Source organism: Benincasa hispida, chromosome 11 (assembly GCF_009727055.1).
Source record: "Benincasa hispida cultivar B227 chromosome 11, ASM972705v1, whole genome shotgun sequence".
NCBI classification, from domain to species: domain Eukaryota; kingdom Viridiplantae; phylum Streptophyta; class Magnoliopsida; order Cucurbitales; family Cucurbitaceae; genus Benincasa; species Benincasa hispida.
Genome location: NC_052359.1, coordinates 55,394,352 through 55,399,842, shown reverse-complemented (window position 1 = coordinate 55,399,842; position 5,491 = coordinate 55,394,352). Strand labels below are relative to the sequence as shown.

Genomic DNA, 5,491 nt, shown 5'->3' with positions numbered 1-5,491 from the left:
AATTTTATACTTTAAAAAGAACATTTATTTTATATATTTATCTATTTCTCACCCAATAAATCTATTTTCTATATTTTATGAGTTAAATAAATCATTTTTTGAAAAAAAATATACCATATTCATTTTTTTAAAATAAAGCTATTTTCCTTAATATTTAAAAATAATCTATAAGAGATATAATTTATCATACTAAACACTTATTCAAAATTTTAAATTACAAAACAAAATTTTAAAAAGTTGATTATAAGTCTCTTTTAATTATTATATCAAAAATAATATATTTTTATATTTATTTACCGAACACTCAAACCTACTTTTTCAAGTTTAAGCTGAATTTACCAAACACTCTTTTACTTCTTTTCGTAGCTGATTTTTCTAAAAGCACAACTACCAACAATTATTTTAAGAGTTACAATAATCTTAAATGGAGCCTTGGAAAAGAAACATAAACAAAAACAAAAAAGCAGAAAATGAAAAATATAAAACTAAAACTGTTACCAAGTGGACCTTTTCATATATCTTAATTTGAAAACTAATTACAAAGTGTGGTAATGGTAAATCATCTCTGAAACTAAATTCATTAGCACATCCATCTATATGAACATGCAAAATACACTAATAACACACAACTAAAAACACACCAAAAAGGAAAAGAAAACGATGCCGTACTCCTCCTTTTTGCATATCCAAATTATTCCCCCTCATGCAAATATATATTTTTCTAATATACAAATCTGAACATCTCTCTCCCTTCCTTCTATATCACGATATATAGAAAGTGATTATTATTTTCAAGGCAAAAGAAAGACTCAGATTGTATATTAATTTTTTTTCCCTTTTTCTCCTCTTCTATTTGGGTCCACTCCGACGGTCGCAAAATGGCAGTTTTAGCGTCGTCTGGCGGAAGTTTCTCTTTGGGCATTGAACTAGATGATAGTAACAGAGAGACCCAGATCGTTGTTGGCGGCAAAGGCTCGGGTGTTGAAATAATCCCTTGAAGAGGGTGGATTCACTGATTGTCTTCGTTTCTGCTTGAATAGAACAAAAACAAACTTGTGGATTCCTATGTTTGGCATTGGAATCTCGTAACTTACTATCTCCCTCCCTGTGTTTCATTCAAAAACCCATTTATAAAATTTATTGGTTTTAATATTAGCTTAATAGTTAAGATATATTTATATTGATCGTCAATAAAAAGTTATAAGTTTATTCTCTTTCTCATTATAAGAAAAATCTATTTAATTAAGAAGGAAAAGGATGGAAAAGGATGGAGCTCTCGCCCTTTTCTAACTTGTATGTAAAAATTTCAATTTCTTTTAATCTTTAATTTATCGATTAAAATTTTTTTAATTAAAAATATTTAGAAAACTAGGAAATAAAAGTTTGTCAATACCTATATAATGTTTTGCTCCTAAAAGTTTAGAATTTAGCAAATTGGAGATTTAAAAAAAAAAAAAAAAAAAAATCTTACATTTTCCCCCCACAAAACTCAAGAAGAAAGGGCAATATCACCATAAGTTAACTTGACACAAATCTTATGTTATTAACCTAGATGTTTTGATCTCAATAATAATAAAAATAAATAAATAAATAAGAATCCAATGAGGGAGTTTTCTTTAAAAAAAAAAACTTTTTTATAAAGAAAATACTTGAGGGTGGTCTTTTTAAATATAAGCTGCACAAGAAATTGTCCAAAAAATTGTCAGGTAGCAAGTCGTCTTTTTAAACATGATTTTTTCTTTATAAATTTTTTTATGCAGAGCATGAAATTAGTCTGTACCTAATAGTTTCTCTTAAAGGTGGTATAAACCAAAGCTAAAAAGGAAAGGAAATAGACAATATATGTATATATTTAAAAAGTTTTTCTTCTAATCTCCCCTCTAGAAAGTTTTTTATTTTTTTATTTTTTATTTTTTTAGAAGAAAGTTTGTTATTATTATTATTTATTTTGAATATATATATTTGGTAGGAAAAGTTACCGAATGTGGCGTCTGTAGTGCCAGGGATATCTGTTACGATCCTGCAATAGAGGTTTCACAATTAAAACTATTTAGGATCTATTTGGTAGAGAATTTGAAATCAGAAATTTGAAACAAAGGATTAAATGAAAACAAATTTGGATTTCATGGTTTTAGATATATGTTTGGTAGCAAAATTTAGAAACTGAATTATAATCTAAACAATTGCAAACTAGTTATAGTTAATAAATGTTAGTTGACAATAAATTATTATTAATTTATTTATGAATATATTTTATGTTAAAAAATTGTATAATTATTATTTTGTAATATAATATAATTTATAGAAAAAATTAAAATTTTGGTACCTACGGTTTAGAGTAAGTTAAAATTTAAGTCTTATTGTTTATAATTATAATTTACCCTTATTGTTTATAATTATAATTTACCCCCTATGATTTGATAAAAGTTTCTTAATGAATAGTTCATATGGTAGGAGCTATTTAAGAGGATTTAAAAACCCATATGAACTATTAAACTGTAGGAACTAAATTCTAAATGTTAAAATCATATGAACTAACTTTTAATTTTATCCAAACCATAGGGACGAAACTTGAAACTTAACGTAATTTAATTTAGAATACATTACATAATACATTTTTTTATTTTTTAAAATGAATTAGGTTTATACATGACATTTTATATTTCTAAATATTTTTTATCTTTATCAAATATAATTTTGCATTTAAAATTTTAAAATTCAAATTATGGATACAAAGAAAACATAAAAATATTGCTTTTAGAATTTGCAGTGTTTGGATTACATAATCTCAACAATTTTCAAAAATAGAATTTGGGTTGTCTGTCAAACATATATTCGCTGAACTCAACCAATCTGAAAATGTAAAACATAATCTAAATTGCGAAAGTTATCCTTAGTAACTTTTGATTATGCTTTCAGATGCTAAAGTTAAAAAATAATAAGTAAATAAATAAATAAATAAGAAACCAAGAAGGGAGTTTTTTCTGCTTCTTCATTTTCTTTTTTCCTCTGTTACTTGTTTAAAAAGGTGTAAAAAGTTTTATTAATTAAAAAAAATATTTTATAATTTTTTTTCTTATAAATGTTTTATAGAAATTTTCATGGACATCGATATTTTTTGATATTTTAATCTATTTTAATAAGTTTGTACTATCAATTTTGAGGTTGTCAAAAAAAAAATCAAATTTAAGAGGAAGATTTCATTGGTTCTTTGACAAATGGAAAGGACACTTATATTAACATTCCTTAAAATTGAAAGTTACATTTGTTTAACTTAAAAAATGCTAATAAGGAGGACATGTTGACAAATATACCCTCAATTAAGATATAGCAAATAAGGAGGACAATCCAGTAATTATGCCTTTAGTGAATGCAGAATAAATTACTATATTGCAGGTAAATAAAAGGGATCTTCCAACTATTAAAATACATGTATTTCTTTTCTCTATAAAAGAATTTTTTTTAATTTTAATAAATGTAAGAGGCAAATATTAGATTATTTTCAATGTTTTCTTCCAAAAATAAACTAAACATATAACCAAATAAATCCCAAATAAGACCAAAAAATTCTAGGCAAGAGGGAAATGAAAGAATAATCTGCAAAATTAGCCAAAATCCAAAATACTTTCATAATCCAGTAACGACAAATATTACATCGATTCTCGCATAATTATTCTTCAAAATCAAATTTCATTTGACATTGCAGGTTCAAATTCCCATACTCCATATTGTACTCCAAAAACAAAAAAGTCAAATTTAATTTGGTTGGTGTCACATGCACATGTAATATATGTAATATAACTTCATCACATGTATATATAGCCTTAAAAAAAATCAACTCATATGTAAATTTTTAATTACCAGTGTAAATGCTCCCTTAAATAAGGATCATTTGGCCTAGGAACGTCTGGGTCCGTCATAATCTGAAAATAATAATAATAATAAATCAAGTTAATGAAAACATTAAGAGATATTTAGATAAAACACATCTCTAGTATATTTTTTATAGTTCAAAAGAAGGAACAACGTCACAAATATGAAGAAGAGAATTCAAAACCTACAATTTCTTAAGAAAATATCGATGTTGTAAGCATTGAACAAATTCACGAGAGAAGAAATATATAGGGGGATTTTCAAAAATAGAAAAATAAGTGAAATTATTTACACAAAGTAATAAAATTTTAATATTCTTTTATAGAGACTGATAGAAGTTCATCAGTATCTATCAATAACAGAAATTGATAGAAGTTTATCGCTGATAGACGCTGATATACACACTAAACTATGTCTAGTGAAAAACGTTGTGGTAAATTTAATCTTTTTTTTTTCTTTGTGAGCTTGAAAACTCGTATAAGTCTAACAAATAATCAAAAAGGAAAATTCTTATAAATAGAAAAATCTAAAAAATATTTACTTTTTTTTTTCTTTTTTTTAAAAAAAGTATTCAACTTGCAAGACATAAATTTGAATATCTAAACTTTTTTTTATTGATATAATTAATATTTATACTTAGATTGATAGACCAAACAACTCAAAATCTTAACTTTTCTTTTCTTCAACATGCAGAGCGAGAGACTCGAACCTTAAATAAATCATTGATTCATATCCGTAATGAGTAAAGAGAGAAGCAATTGGGTCTGTCAAATCTTGAAAAAAGGGAGAAAAAAAGAAAAAACCAAACCAGAGTGAAGAAAGATCTCAAGTCTCCTCCCAAACCATTGAAAACTTGCTTATTATTACTATAAAAAACACACATCTTCATGCTTTAAGTGAAAGAATCAATAACATCTCCTATCACTCTCCCAGCAACAAGAGGCACTGATGACATTTTTGATCTTGCCATTTCTTAATTTTTCAAACACAACTCACAAAATTAAAGGAAGAAAAAAAGCTTTTGGATTTAGAAAAACACTGTTTTTTAGATCCTAATTAGGGTCTTTTTTTTCCTTTTCTTTTTCTCTTTGTGCTTTAGAAAGCTCAAGCTTTGGTGTTGGTATTTATAGTGTTTTTGAAAGGCTCATTTAATAGCTATAGATGTTGCTTGGTATTTCTTGGTAATAAAGTGAAGGTTTCTAGAGGCACTACCTGTGAAGCACAAACATAGATACGACTACATGATATGGATACGATTGGATACGGCGATTCATCAATTTCTAAAAAACTAAGATACAGATACGTCTAAAGATGCCTCATTTTTTTAAGTTATATATTTCTAAAAAATGAAGATACTGATACGTTGAAAATACTTTTTTTTTCGTTTAAAAAAATCTAGAATATAGATAAATTTAGCATACAAGTTAATAACAATATCACAAAATAGAATACAAACACTGAAATACAATTTAAAAAAAAAAAAAAAAAAAAAAAAAACAAAAAAAAAATTAAAAAAAAAAAAAAAAAAAAAAAAAACATCTAAGATGTTGAAGTACAATAGTTAATAAAATGCAATAGAAAAGTGACTCATATTGCAAAGAAGAAGAAGAAGAAGATT

At 25.4% G+C, this 5,491-nt stretch overlaps 1 pseudogene; it reads right to left on the bottom strand.

The window, feature by feature from the left end:
• Positions 1–926: 926 nt before the first annotated feature.
• On the bottom strand, positions 927–4,843 carry LOC120091429 (annotated as a pseudogene).
• Positions 4,844–5,491: the final 648 nt, after the last annotated feature.